Source organism: Gopherus evgoodei, chromosome 24 (assembly GCF_007399415.2).
Source record: "Gopherus evgoodei ecotype Sinaloan lineage chromosome 24, rGopEvg1_v1.p, whole genome shotgun sequence".
Classification (NCBI taxonomy): domain Eukaryota; kingdom Metazoa; phylum Chordata; order Testudines; family Testudinidae; genus Gopherus; species Gopherus evgoodei.
Genome location: NC_044345.1, coordinates 9,556,085 through 9,571,489, shown reverse-complemented (window position 1 = coordinate 9,571,489; position 15,405 = coordinate 9,556,085). Strand labels below are relative to the sequence as shown.

The 15,405-nt window shown below is 52.2% G+C and overlaps 1 protein-coding gene across 5 annotated transcripts in view; it reads left to right on the top strand.

The window, feature by feature from the left end:
• Nucleotides 1-595: 595 nt before the first annotated feature.
• The window catches only part of KCNJ10 (potassium inwardly rectifying channel subfamily J member 10), a 65,367-nt gene continuing 50,557 nt past the window's right edge, over nucleotides 596-15,405 (top strand). For 4 of the 5 annotated variants that reach the window (XM_030542436.1, XM_030542435.1, XM_030542434.1 and 1 more), the window contains exon 1: nucleotides 596-886. The gene's annotated coding sequence lies outside the window, so the exon portion shown is untranslated. Of the gene's footprint in view, nucleotides 887-998; nucleotides 1,077-15,405 lie in introns of those variants that run through there. The other variant, XM_030542433.1, reaches the window with a different exon arrangement.

The following is a 15,405-nucleotide window of genomic DNA, read 5'->3' as shown; positions in this document are numbered from 1 at the left end:
CGGAACCTGCCTCCAGTCTGGGGATGCTCACCCAGGTGGCCGCCTGGGTGTAACTGACCTAGTGCTAAGCTGGAAGGTGATGCCCCGCATTATGCCGGTGCAGCACCACTCTGCAGGGCTTTGGTACTGCATTAACTGACACCGGTGCGAACAGCCAGGGCCTAAGCCCTGGGACCTGCTAAGCCTGGCTTCCTGCGCCCTTTAAATCCACAAAGCTCTCCGGGGACTGGGGACTGGTGAAATCCTGCGCTGTTCTCCATCCCCCCACTCCCTGGGAGCGGTAATGTGACCCTATCTGAGTGAGGGATTGATTTCCACCTCATTAACTTTCCTCTCAAACTTTCACTCTCTGTTCTCCCGCTCCCGCCCCTTGCCTCCCACCTTTCGCTGCCAGCTCTTTTTCTTTCTTTCTTTCCTTCCCTTTTTCTTTCACACTCCCCAGCTCCTCCCACTCCCCTGGGCCCCTCCAATCGGTGCCAGCCCCATCCTTCTGCGATAGGGCCCTCCGGGCTGCCAATCAACTCCCTTTGCCGCCCCCTCCTTTTAAAAAATAATCCTTTCATTGAATTGAACTTGGACAAAGTTTTGTAAGTGGGGAAGAAAAAAAAAGGAGGCATGAAATAGATGGGAGACCAGGGCTTTTCAGAGCCTCTTATCTGATTGTGGAAACAGCACTTAAGAGCCCTTGCCCCCGCGCCACTGCAGCTGAACCTTGGCACTTCAGGGCACCAACTTTACCCGGCTCGGCTCGCAGCGTGAGAAAGTTTTGCACACCACCGCTCTGACCGGGCGAAGGGGGATCGGGTAGTTTTCATCTCAGGTTCCACCACCCGTCCAGCCAACGTGGACCCAGTCTGCGAACTGTGCCTCTTCCTCGGGGCTCAAGGTAAGGGCAGGATCCATTCCTAACTGCGGTGAAGGCGGAGCAGGGGATGGTTCTGCGTTGCGCTCTGATTTGATGGGCCTGGACTCTTCATGGGTGCTTCTGCTCAGCTGGTGTTACCCTGCCTCTCACCCTAACCCTGCACAGAAATCTCCTAAACTGACTTGGATGCCAGTCAGATGCCAAGATGACGGTAGGCAGAGAGAGAGAAAGAGATGGGCTGATTCTGATTGTGCTTGTGTTGGTTTTACATTGAGGTGCATTTCCACGGGATCGATTCTGCTTTATACTGGGTTAAATGAGAGCAGGATCAGGGTCAGAGAGAGAGGGAGGGGTAGAGGGATGTAAGAGGGAATATAGCAAAACCTGTAGATAGAATCAAACTTTTCTTTGACGTGCAGGCAGAGTGGAAAGTCCCTCATTCACGACAAAAATCTCCTGTAAATCAATATCTCTTTGGGATCCCACCAGACAGCCCTCCCTGACTGCCCTCTGCCAGCCTGGCATTCTGCGCCACTGGAACGGGATCCGTCCCGGCCCGTATGGCCGACCCCAGCATGGCCTCCTTGTTGGGCTGGGATTCCTTTTGCAGCAGGGAGCTGGCATTGATTGATAAGTAGGTGCCACCACAGCCAGTGGGGGGTGGAATCCGGTCCTGCAGCTCGGAATTCGCAGACCCCACCACCTGGAGCCTGCTCCGCATCTACCCACGGGGGAGCCCCAAAGTAGGCACCCTGGGCTCCCCCTATCACTTCCTCCACTCGCAGCCCCTTCCACTCTCTTTGCACCTGACACAGGCCCAGCAGCTGGAGACAGGCAGCTAGAAAACTGCTGCCCTCCTTACCCAGCCCTGCCTGCGTCGCGATGGCTACAGGGCCAAGTGCCTGCCCTCGTCCCTCAGTGTGATGGAGTGACAAACGCAGGGCTGGGTCCGTGGTTCGTTAATGATGCCATTAAATTTCCTCCAGGCTCCCAACAATTGGCTCAATCCAGTTGGGTAATGGCACAGTATTAGGGGACCCCAGCCAAGAGCAGGGGATCCCTCAGGCGATGCACAGTCACCTCATGAGAGAGGAACCCCAAAGCGCTCACAACCCACTGGCAGAGGAGAGATTATTTTCCCCACTTGACAGCGGATGGGGAGAGATTAAGGAAAGGGCCCAAGGCTGTCCTGGGAACCTGTCGCAAAGCCAGGAACTGAACCCAGCTCTCTAGACTCCCTGCTCGGCCCTTATGCTACAAAAGCATCCATCGTCTCCTTGTTCAGGGAGAAGCCCACCCCCGTAAAGGCTCCACCTGTCCTACCTCCCCAAGGCATGATGCTTGGGGGAGTCGAATACTCTGTTATGTGCCCAGGAGATCCGAATTGCTCAGAAACAGGTGCCCAGCTGCCGACTGCCCATCCTGCCTGGGCTCAAAAAGGTGGAGAGGGGGCAGAAAAGGGCTGTGCAAACCATTTGGAAATGCCTTCTTGTGAGAGCCGTACAGAGCTCCGGTTGTTTAGCTGATCAAAGATAAGGTGGAGAGGTGACTTGATGACACTATAGGACTGCTTTCCCGGGGAGAGAATAGTGGGTGCTAATGGGCTCTTTGATCAAGGAGAGAAAGGCTGACTCAGAGCCAGTGGCTGGCAGCTGAAGCCAGATAAATACCTGTTAGAAATTAGGCCCAGATTTCTAACTGGGAGGGTGGTTCGGCCTTGGGACGAGCTCCAACACAAGAGAGGATGCTGCGTTTCTTGATATCTTCAAACCAAGCCTGGCTGCCTTTCTGGAGGAGATGCATTAGCCAGACACAAGTTACTGGGCAAAATGCAGGAGGAATTGGGTGAAAGTTCCTGGCCTGTGATATGCTGGGGGCCAGACTAGATGATCTAATGGTCCCTTCGGCTTTAAATTCTACGTATCTACGACCCCATCATGCTGGGAGGCATTATACAGATATGCCAGCCCCACCTTGCTCATTTCTGCTGCAGCGCAAATGGTTTCTCTAGAGATAATCACCCAGGTGAAAAGTGGTTTATAAGCCCACACTGGGACTTTATTGTGGACCCCTGCAGGGTCTGCTTCCTGTCTCCAAAGCCCTGGACAGGGTGAGGCAGTTCTAGCACCTTGATTGTTGTATTAGCACTGGGTGAGAAGTGCAGCACCAGGTCTGGGAATGTCCCTTCAGGGTCCTTGCTACTCTTTGCGTCCTCTGGTTCCTATGCGCTAGTCATTCATGCCAATGGGATTTTGTTTGAACCCAGGGCTGGGGACCGGGTACCCTAGTCACAAATGCCTGTGAAACAGGCGTAGGTGTGAGCAAATCAGAGAATACCCTGATCATTATTCTGCCAGGAGTCTTCAGTCCCAGAAGGAGGAAGGATGGTCAGTGGTTCAGGCACTAGGTGATAACTCAGGTTTCCTCTGGCTCCCTGTGTGAGCCTCAGCCAGTTAATTCTCAACAACTGGGGCCAGATTTTTAGATGCAGCACAGTGGGTGCTAAACACGTACAAGGAGCTGTTGCTGACTCTGGAGATTTTATCCCAAGTCTCAGGTTTACTCGCTGCTTTTCTTCAAGCCCCAGCTCCTGGAGTCAGGTGATGACATGAGCCTCTCCACTGTCATTCAGTATTAAAGTTTCTAGCTCTCACGGTTTGGGAGAAAAGCTGAACATTGCAGCCCCGAAAGGCTTACAACCCAGAAGGCAAAGAAACAGAAACCCCCAATGTAGTATTATTTTTTTTTTATTCTCATAGTTTTTAAGCCAATCTAGTGATTGGGGTAGGGGGCAGCTCATGATTTTTAAAGGCTTAGTGTTGACAAGATTGTAGCTGGGAGGGGTGCTGCTGGGCTCTTGAGAATCTGCTCCTCCATCCCTGTGTAAAAAGGAAATGACAATAACTAATTACTAATAATTAGTCATTAATAACCCTTCCCCTACCTCATGGGCAGCTTGTGAGGAATAATCCTTAAACAGTTGCCAGATGCCAAGCCCGGGTGAAATTATCTGGTGAAGCCCTCATCATGGCCTTGGACCCCATGGCGCTAGGCGCTGCACAAACCCAAACCAAAAAGACAGTCTCTGCCCCAAGGAGCTCCCAACCTAACTATAAGACAAGAGACAAGAAATGAGTAGAGAAAGTGAGGGCATGGAGGCTATAGACTCCTAGCCACATCCAATCAGGTAGCACAAGCAACATCATGTGACTCAATGCACACCTAGTCAATTACTGGAGGGAAATTTACCCCCATATGCCCATAGACTGACCTTTCTTTGCATAAGCCGGGCATGGAGCACTTGTGAATCAAAGCATAAAAAAATCTGCATCTGTTTGGGGTTCATTTGCAGGCAGGAAAAAAAAAGAAGGAAACGCTGGGATAAACGATTGACAACACATAGCCAAACCTGCTGGGAGAGTCCTTATTCCTGTCGTAGGAAGCTTTAGCAGAGCTCGGGGGATAAACCCAGCTCTGCCCAGGCTGCCCCCTGCCCCGAAGAGCTGAAAATTTCAGGGGCTGATCCCATGATGGCTTACACGCTGGAGTAACGAGTCACACTCAGGACCAGAAATAACAGGGTATCAAGCAGACAAGAAAGGGAAACACAGAGCATGGCATTAGTCCACCGGCTTCCAGACTTTTCCATGGCAGGACTCCTCCAGGACTCCCAGCTGGGATCTAGCAGCGACACTCCTCCCGTTTAGCAATTTGTGATGGAGAGGCTGGTCATGATCTCTGACACCTGCTCCCTGCCCTGCCCCCACACCTAGGCCATCACACCTGCTTGAGAAGTCCTGCGGTGGTGAAGATTGTTAGTGGGGAGAAGGCAAGAGGACAGCACAGAGTTAAGTTAAAAAAAATGGTCAGGGTGTGGTGGTGCAGGGGGAGATGCACAGACAAGAGAGAAATGGCATTTGTGATACAGATGAGTGATAGGAGGGAGTGTCGGAGCCTGCTCCAACTGAGAGAGAATGCAGAGGAGAAGGCTCTTGCACCGACCTAGTTCATATCCCATAACCATACAGAAGCAGCTCTCAAACTATCTATCTATCCCCATACACCCCCTTTATCTATCTATCTATTGCACTTGAGCACCTCACAGATACTTAAAAAATCTTCTTTCTTTCCAAGGCTGTACAGAATCTTGTGTTATATTGGGTGTTGTGTGAGTGGGTGGGTGTTTTGTGGGTGGAAGGGTTTGTTGCTTGAGTGTCTGTAAAACATATCAAGGGAAAGTGCAGTTGAAGAAACCAGTTTGGCTGTAGTTCTGAGCAGAGTAAGGCCTGCAGCCTCTTCTTTCCAGTGGCCATGAGTTCCACAGTCTCGCTCTAGCCCCTTATGACCATTCTGCTTCCTGCACTTATGAGCCGTCTCCTCCCCCTCCCCCTCTCTGCCCCCCATTGCTTCCTGACTCCATTGTACCATAGCTCTCATGGCAGGTCCTGGTTGTGGGCTGGGGTGTATTCTCACTGGTCCCACAAAGGGCTCTGAAGAGCAGGACAGATTCGGCTGGACCTGGGAGCTGGTGCAGAGAGGGCAGACCCGGCAAGATATGTTGCTGAGCAGAGGTGCTGAACCAGGGCATGTGGCCTCCTTGCCACCCCAGAAGTTTGTTTAGTTTGGAAAAGAGAAGACTGAGAGGGGACCTGATAGCAGTTTTCAGGTATCTAAAAGGGTGTCATCAGGAGGAGGGAGAAAACTTGTTCACCTTGGCCTCCAATGGTAGAACAAGAAGCAATGGGCTTAAACTGCAGCAAGGGAGATTTAGGTTGGACGTTAGGAAAAAGTTCCTAACTGTCAGGGTAGTTAAACACTGGAATAGATTGCCTAGGGAAGTTGTGGAATCTCCATCGCTGGAGATATTTAAGAGTAGGTTAGATAAATGTCTATCAGGGATGGTCTAGACGGTAGTTGGTCCTGCCATGAGGGCAGGGGACTGGACTCGATGACCTCTCGAGGTCCCTTCCAGTCCTAGAGTCTATGAGTCTATGAGTCTATAATAGCTGGTGGCACGGCTCTGTGCTGGCTCCGAGCGGATCGTTGCTCTGGGCCTCCTGTGTCTCTGTGTCCTTTGGGTTTTCACTGCCTTCCTCATGCCACTGGGCTGAGCTTTTCTTGCTTCCCGTGTCTGACAGGATCCCCACCCCAGGCACCAAGAAAGGGCAGCGTCCCCTTAGCCCTTGCTGCCCTTTGTCTGCAAAACCATCCCCAACAAGGGGGCAGGAAGGATACAGGTGGACGCAGCACACAGAGAACAGACAGGGAGTGCAGGGCAGCTCTTATGGGTGTGAGCTGGCTCCGAACAGACAGAAAGGAGCTCACTTCATCTCCCTGTGCCTCAGTTTGCCCATCTGTATAGTGGGGATAATGGCCCTGTGTTAACTCCCAGGGGGGCTGTGAAAGGGAATACAGGAAAGATTATGAGGTGCCCAGGCACTAGGGTAATGCGGGCCAGATAAGTATCATAGACAGACAGACAAATTACTTGCATAGCTGCATGTATGGACTTGGCAGAGGCAAACGCATCCACTACCTTGAAGAGTATAGAGTGTAGACCAGGAAGGACAGGCGTGTGGATGGGGAAGAAGTGGTTATTACGGTCATTAGATTTGGCCCTTAGAATCCCTAGCCCTCAGAGTGCTTCATGATACACATGGGGAAACTGAGGCCCAAAGCAGGGTGGGCCTTGCTCACATTCTCACAAGAAGGGAGTGGAACAACTCCCCAGTTTCCCCAGTCCCAGCCCTGTGCCCCTACTCCCCAGAGCACACTGGCAAGCTGGGCGGGGGTTCAGAGGTGGGGAGGCTGACAGACAGTGCCAAGCCAAGAATGGAAGACAGGAGGGGAGAGGATCAGGAGGTGCATCAATATCTCGGGGCCGGGGTGGGGTGGGCAGAGGAAGTGAGACCAGAGATATGGGCAGTGGTGAGATCACACAGGGCCCGATGGGTGAGGATGAAGTGCCTGAGCCAGCTGGGATTTAAGGCAAACAGCCAACGTGGAGGGGAAGGACGGCCAGAGTGGGATGGGAACAGGGCAGAGACACCAGCAAGGAGCAGTCAGTGACCAAGGGGCAGGCAGAGCCTTCAGCAGAAGCCAGCTGGGATGGGGAGCAAAGGACCATTCTGCTGAGGAAGAAGCTGGATGACTCGACAGGGTGTGGGCTATAGGATGAACGGGCAGGCTGAGGGATTAGGAGGCCCAGTTATTCAGTAAAAGCCTCATCTGCCCCTCCTTCCCCACCACGTGTGGCACAGCCCCCCGCCTGCAGGGCCCACTTTGGCACATCTCTCTGGTGAACCAACTGCACGATTGCCAAGGAGGCCAAGGGGTTTGGGTGGCCCTGACTGGGAAGCCCAGCTTGAGGGGCCTCAGGCCCGACCCTCCCTTGCCCTGCCCCTCAGCACGACAGCTGGCATCCTCTCCCAGGGCAGCAGCAAACACGGGACTGCAGGACGCACCGCTGCAATTTCCTAAAAGGCCAGACCCACTCAGCACCGGCAGCTCCCTTGGCGATCCCTGAGGGGTTTATCTGACACCGGAACATAGCAGAATGCAACCCATCAACCAGAGACCTGTACCTAGCTCAAAGGACAGTCCTTGAAACCGGTGTAGACTCTCCTAGTGATGAACCCTACAGAAATTACCCAGGGCCTGGCCTATGCAGTGTTGTTGTAGCTGTGTCGGTCCCGGGATATTAGAAACACCAGGTGGGTGGGAAAATGTCTTTTACTGAACCAGCTTCTGTTGGTGAGGGAGACGAACTACCCAGAACTCTTCTTCAGCGCTTGATAGAAATTACTCTTCAAATCACCCTCACACTACTGTAAAGTGGATGTCTGAGAGTGTCTGAGCCCATTTTGCACTATCTCGGCAGGGGTGTGAAAGGCTGGCCACAGGGTAGGGTGATGGAGAACCCGGCCCTGGAGATTTCAAGGCAGACATGTCTAAAACAGCCTCTAGCACTGAATGGGGCATTTTTTCTCCCTGCTGTAGAATTTTTCAAGTCAGTTCCCTTCCCTAGGACTGTTCCTGGAGGGAAGCGCGTGGTTTAGAAAAGTGTCCGTTCAGTCAGACTTTTTGTATTTGCTCAGGATCTTGGTGCTACATTTTTAAAATGTATGAACTCAAGGAAGACCTTAAGCAGAAAGGAAAGCTGCCATTGTAGTTAAGGCACTAGTCTGGGACTCAGGGAATCCATGTTTAAATCTCAGCCTCCGCCTGAGCTAAGTCACATGGTCACCCCCTGCCTCAGTTTCTCTTCTGTGAAGTGGGTGTAATACCCCTTCCTGGCTTGTCTATTTCGATCATGAACTCCGAGTGGCTCTTAGCATTTCCCATTCCTTTGTTTTGTACAAATCAGGGCAGGACTGTTAGCTCCATGGGAGCTGGGTTGAGTTCTGCCAATGTCCCAAAATCAAGCGTTTCTGATAAAGAGCCAAACTTTCATGGGTTTATCTGGGAAAAAATCCCTGGTTGTTTTGAGGTCAGCTCTTCCTGAGATTGCCTCCAAGGCTCCCACATTGCAGTGTGGAACGAGTCCTAGTTGTGTTTCACACCCCCTTCATGTGGGTGTAGATGGGGACATCAGCTGCAGGGCAACAGAGAGTGAACAGGGGACAATGACTTGCTGGACAGCACCCGTACATGAATGTTTCCATAGGCTCCCACAGCACTGGCAACAGGGGCCGGTCACAGCTGATAAGACCCATTCTGATCATCTCGTCCTACTTTCTGCAGAGCACGGGCCAGAGAACCTCCCCCAGGGAGTCCTACAGCCCGACGCTAACAACTGATGCAGAAATTGCTGGGCAAGGTTCTATGGCCAGAGAGAGAGAGGTGGGTGTGTACAGGGATAAGAGAGAGAGAGAGGGGTGGATGGGGCTGGGTAAATAGACAGATGGGTTGGATAGCTAGAGAGACAGATGGGTGTGTATGGGGATAGATAGATAGATAGATAGGATTGTATGGTGATAGACAGGTAGATCCCACTCTTCAGAAGATTTCCATGACAGTTTAGCCTAAATTTCCCTTTGCTGACTTTCCTCCCAATGCTTCTGGCTGTGATTGCTGGGACTGCACCTACCAGTTCCTCCCGTCCTTGGTGTTTCCCCCTTGAGGCCCCGCTTTACTCCCCAAACAGATCCCCAGTGTGGCGTAGGGTCACCTCCAGCGGGGCACCCTCTTTGCACTGCCAGGGCAGCGGTGTGTGTGTTAGGACACGGGGTTTGAGACGGCGCTGTCTCTAATACGCAGCTCACCTGCCCAAGGATTAGGAGTGGATTAGGGTCAGATCATGTTCTCTGGTCTGAGAGGAGTCGAAACCAAACCAAGAGCATAAATCAGCAGCCCCTGCTTCCAGCGACAGAGCGCGACAGCCTCTGAAAATGAACCAGCCAGGGGAAACGGATGCCTTTGTAATCCAGTGGGGAGAATGTGTGACAGCCAGGTCCCCCTCCAGGCCGATCTACAGGGCACATAGATAGATAGATAGATAGATAGATAGATAGATAGATAGATAGATAGATAGATAGATAGATAGATAGATAGGGTTGAAAATGGGTTGTTACAGCCACAAGCTCCAGCAGCTTTGCTCTTTAGTTCAAGTTATAGCAGCTCCTGCTTTTAGTCCTGTGGCTCCTCACTTCAGCCCGTGGGGGGCCAACTGAGTTGGCAGCTGTCGCATGCACTTAGGCTGCATTTTCAAGGGCTCAGCTCAGAGTTTTAAAAGTGCCTGATCCCCACCAACTCCCGCTGTGAGGCTGAGGCCATAAAATGAATTGCAAGCCAGCCGCGTGGGGGGATGTGGCATGAATATTTGACCTCATTTGTGGACTCCTTGCTTTGCAACGCCTTGGGTGTCCCATTTGTTAGTGCACAGGCCAGAAGCCCAGGCTCTTGAGGACTGTCCCTGGCTCTCTCAGGGTGTGTCCTTGGACAAGTTCCTTCCCCTTCTCTGTGCCTTAGTTTTCCTCTTTGTAAAATAAGAAGTGCCTGGGTCATGGGAGGAGGCAGCTGCGAATCGTAATAAACAAGTGTCTGTGGTTTGACATCCGCAGGCGGGTGGTGATGTAGAAGAGAGTAAAAGTATTACTGTGATTGATTAGGCGCCCGTATTGTGTTATAAATCAGTGCCTCTTACCGTCTCAAACGACAGCGTCTGGTGCGCCGGCAGCTCCTGAAAACAATATTGAAAACAATCCAAGCAAAGGGCTGGAATTAGGTTAGCTGATTCTGTCACGTAAATGGAGCTGATGGGCGATTCGTGGCCAAACTACACCATCTCCAAGCAAACAGATGAATAAGCAAAGAACAGGAAGCTAAAATACCGATTTACGTAAATATATTTTAGCCTATTATATCAAGGAGCATGCTAGTCGTTATAAGGTTTTTCCATATACAAAGAGCAATCGGGATGGATGGTTGCCATTCTGGCTGACATACCAAAGATTGAACTGGGAATCTCTGGAGCTCGAAGCAAGAAATACTACAGCTCCTAGAGTAATGTGATTAGGTGTCAATCTCAGTTTTCATTTAAAAACCCCCAGTATGCTTCCAGTTCTCCTGACTGGGGCTAAAAGCTGGAAACTGTGTTTCCCTCCCCCCAGAAGAAGTGTATTCTGCTTAGTTTGTGTGTGTGTTTACAGTAGAAATTCAGGTCTTGTTTAACTGGTGTCTGGTCAGTGTTACACAGGAGGTCAGACAAGATGATCACATTGGTCCCCATCTGAACTTAGAAGCTATGAATCAGTGACAATGAAGCGACCTCTGAAAGACCTCGTGGAGAGCTGAGGAATCATTAGGCTCCTCTGAGAGGCCGGGCAATGAAACCCACCCCACAGTGTGGGAGAGTTGTTTGGAGTGTTGTCGTAGCACTATTTGTTCATTAAGAAACAATTAGGAGTGAGGGTTGCTTACTGACTTACTCAGCTCTTCAGATAGATAAAGCCCCACCAACTGCCTCTCTGAGACCTCCAGCAAAACCAGGGATGATTGGACTTGCCATTGCGCTAGGCTCTGTACGAACACACAAAAAAAGACAGACAAAGCCCTGGCCCTGGCCAGCTCAGCCTCAAAAGAAGGGAGACTGAATCCTCACTGAAACCTAGACCCTTTCACAGAGCTTTGACAGCACAAAGGGACTGTACAGTCAGTGGATGTAAATTTTACACCCACTTGGAGGTGTCTTTACACTTCCAGAGCAATGTGAAGGGCCCTTCGGGTCTGTTTCTGCTCCAGTCACAGGTTGGGCTTGAAGCTCGGGTAGACACACTCACATTAGCTGTAATCTAATTCACTCGGGTGCAGGAGCAGTGAAACCATGGCATCGACCTAGAGTTCCCGGAGGGCTTGTACAGCCATATTGGATCCCTCGCTCGTTCCATTAAAGCTCGCTCAGGTGTGTCCACATGAGCTGCAGCCGCACCCCGTGACTGCAGGGTAGACATACCCTTCCTGGCAAGGAGAATTTGAACCCTGAAGCATTATCATCCCCATTTTCAGAAAGTTTGGGTGACTCCGGTACAGCCAGGCTGGGGCAGTTGCAGGGGGTCCCTGCAATAGAGGAGGATGTGAGGGTGACACCCAGGGAGCTATGGGGTGCGTGAAGGGATGCAAGGAGGCCCTGGCCTGTGCAGTGAAGGAATCCCCAACATGTGCCCCCTGCTAGTTAGTCAACAGCCACTGAAGGGTGTTTGTCTACACTGGAGACATCGCTCAGGCCAGGTCTACACTAAAAAGTCATGTTGTCCCAGCAACATCGCTCAAGGGTGTGAAAAATCTCTTCCCCCCACCCCGAGTGACAAAGTTAAGCCAGCCTAACCACCAGTGTAGACAGCACTAGGCAGATGGAAGAATTCTTCCATCAACCTAATGACTGCCCCTTGGGGAGATGTATTAACCACAGCAATGGGAGAACCCCTCTCTCCCACCAACAGAGGTGGATCCAGTAAAAGCTATTACCTCCTGCACCCCATCTCCCTAACATCCGGGAATCGACTCGGCTGCAACTACGCTGCATCCATCAGCTGGGTTACTTGAAACCGGCCTGGGGAAGGAATGATTCCACACTGGCCTGGATGACTGCACTGGTCTGTCTTGTCTCTGGTTCTGTGGGTCTCTCAGCCTCAGAAAGGATATTCCAGTCCCAGGCTTCCTCCCCAGGGGTTTCTGGAGACGCCACGTGTCTATGGGAATCTTGAAAGAGGGTTTCAATGCCTCGATTATCCCCACTCTGCCTTAAGGCGTTTCAGGCCTCAGTGACTCCTCGTCCAGGGTCGTTTACTCTGGCTCTGTTGGGTTGGGGAGCCAGGCTTTTTTGTTGCACAAAACGAGTTTCACCCTATCTCCATTCTCCCCAGCTGAGCTCTGTGACAGGGTGGGAATAGCCTATGTCTGACACTCCCTAAACTTCCCTGCAGGGGCCTGACAGGGGAGATAGTGATTAAGGACGGGGTGATTAACCAGTTAACAGAGGGATTCAGCTCATCAGCTGGGGGAAGTTCAGGAAGGGCAAAGACACCCAGGATCTCAAAGCAGTGAGATCTCTCCCCCACCTCTTTCCCTGCACCTAGTGGTAGATAGAAGCTTGGGGAAAGCCTTCTCGGGGGACACACACCTATATAAGACACTGTAAATAAAGCACAGGGTGTTGAACCTCTCAAGGAGCGTGTGAGGACTGTTTGTGGTCATTAGTGCTCCGCTTTCTGGTCTCTGGGGGTTCGGCACACAGCGGAGGGGGGACACACAATGGTCTGGTGCTGAATTTAATGCCACTAAGCAGTGTGGTGAGGAGCTGATGGAGCCCACCCTGAAGCAGCATTGAGGTCTGTGCTGGCTGCCACAGACACAAGGTCAAGCTTGACAAAGCCCTGGCAGGGAAGAGTTAGTTGGGGTTGGTCCTGCTTTGAGCAGGGGGTTGGATTAGATACCTCCTGAGGTCCCTTCCAACCCTGAGATTCTAGGATTCTATGAAATAGCAGAGGGTTAAGAGAAGACCCACAGGAATGATACCGGGGTTGGAAAACCTGCCTCATAATAGAGGCTCCAGGAGCTCAATCTATTTCGTTCAACTAAGAGAAGGTTAAGGGAGGAATTGATCATGGTTTGTATATACCTTGGAGCAGAAATTTTATAATGGGCTCTTCAGTCCAGCAGACAAAGGGGAACAAGATCCAATGGCTGGGAGATGAAGACAGGCAAATTCAGGCTGAAAATAAGGTGTGAGTTTTGAGCAGTGAGGGTCATTCACCATTGGAACAATGTACCAAAGGCTGTGGGGGATTCTCCGTCCCTGGCAATTTTTCAGTCAATATGGGATGTTTTTCTAAAAGATCTTCTCCAGTTCAACCTGGAATTAATTCAGGGACATCCTATGGCCTGTGACATGCAGGAGGTCAGACTGGGCAATCACCTTCTGGCCTTAGAAGCCATGAATCCATAAACCCCCCCTTCAGCCTGACAGTTCACCTTTTAGTATGACACATTATAATCTCCCTTTTGGCCAGTTTCTTAACCACCTTTCAGTTCTCATATTACTTCCCATCTTCCCAACTAATAATTTCCCTGTGGAACTGTATCCAATGCCTTACTGAAATCCAGGGAGATCACATCTATTGCATTTCCTTTGTATAAATAAACCAGTTCTCTTCTCAAAGAGAGAGATCAGGCTGGTCTGGGATAATCTACCTTCTGTACACCCTGAAGGCAGTGTCACTCAGGAGAAAATTCCACATCAGGAGGGAATAAGGAAACACTTGGTGGCAGTTTGGGTGTCGATTGTTTGAAGCTACTTTGGGTGTTGAGTTGATTTGAGGTAGCCCAGACAGAGACAGGTCAAGTGAGCAGAAGCTGGTGAGGAAGTAAATGGCCCGTGGTTAGTACAATTTGTCTCATGGTTTCTCTGATCCTTCCAGGGAAGCACCACACATTTAGCTTGGAAAGGTTCAGCTCAGGGTCATGAAGCAAGCCAGTGGCAGAGACAGGCAAAGACCCAGGCGTCCTTTCCCCATTCACCAGTGCTCGTGTCATCAGCGCATGCACACCCCGAGGAGATACCTTTGCAGAGAAAATACTAGCTGCAACACGGGAGAAGGAGGGGATTTTTCTGTTGTGGGCGTCCTTGAAAACACAAGTGGCCATTTAAAATCCCAGTGCAAAACTCAGCTCAGTTTGCTGTGGGCTAGGCCAGGCCAGGCCGGGGGACTCTGCCATCTTTCTCTTTTCGCAACGAAAGCTTGTGTGCTTTCTGACAGCTTTGTGCTCCGTGGAGCTGGCAAACAAAAGAGAAACTGAAAAGTAGCCTGGCCTCGCCTGCTGTCATCCATTTCCCCTCGTTCATTCTCCCCAATTCCTTCCCTCTCTCACCTCTGCGTGACACAGGGCGGCAGAGAGCAATGGAGGGGGAGACAGAGTGATGCAAGAGGAGGCAGCTAACTTGTCCCTGTGCATACTAATGAAGTCCCCATTGTCAAAGCTCCTTTGTGTGGCTGGAAGCTCATTCAGCCCCTCTCCTACAGGGCACACAATGGAGCCACTGTCTGGCCTGTTCCCCCCACAGTCAGATGCTTTCACAACCTCCCTCCACCTCCCTCGCCAGAGCTGGACCAGTCCCTGCCCGCAGCGTCCTGATTTATTAGCCCTGAGATCTCCAAAGCCCACAGAGACTTTGGGGTCTGATTGTCCTTGCCTCACTGGACAGATCGTGGGAGAGCTGGGGGGCAGGTTTGGGGGCCCAGCATGGTGCTGTGAGGGGCCTTGGAGCCAGACCTGTGGGGAAGCTGGCGTGGAGTTAGGAGTCACAGCGCCCAGCTGGCAAAGGGCTCTCCCTACTGGGGCTTGCACGCCAGGAGATGGAAACCAGCAGCAGGGAATCGGTCCCAAGCTGGGCACTAGCAGCAGGGGGGTGCTGGGAAGGACCCGGGGTAGCAGTGGCGGAAGCGAGTGGTGGTGGAGGTGCTGGGGAAGGGCAGTCTGGCCTTGCCAGCTGGCAGACTCCTGCCCCCTGTCCCCCGCTCTGCTGTCTGCCCACTTCCCACCAGGGCCTTGTGTGCTTGCAGATTCCGTGCACGTCCCATTCTGTCACCCAGGACCGGCGCTAGGGGTTTGAGCACCCTAGGCGGACGGCAATTTCGCTGGCTCGAGCGCTGGTCCCGCGGCTCCGGTGGGAGTGGCAGTGGTGCCTGCGGAGGGTCCGGTGCTCCGCGGCTCCGGTGGAGCAGCCGCAGTGGTGCTTGCGGGCGGCCCACTGGAGCCGCGCAAGGAGCCGACCGTCCGCAGGCACGACTGCGGCAGCTCCACTGGAGCCGCGGACCAGCAGACCCTCCGCAGACACCACTGCGGCAGCTCCACCAGAGCTGCCTGCCTCCCCCTCCAGCAAAATGCCGCCAACCTTTTATTCTGGCGCCCTAGGCGATTGCCTAGGCTGCCTAAATGGTAGCGCCGGCCCTGCTGTCACCTCAGCCTGGAGAAGCCCCTGCTGCCTGCTGAGCTGCCTCTCCCAGCCTAGCCACACAGGAACCCAGCCAAACTGGGGCCAG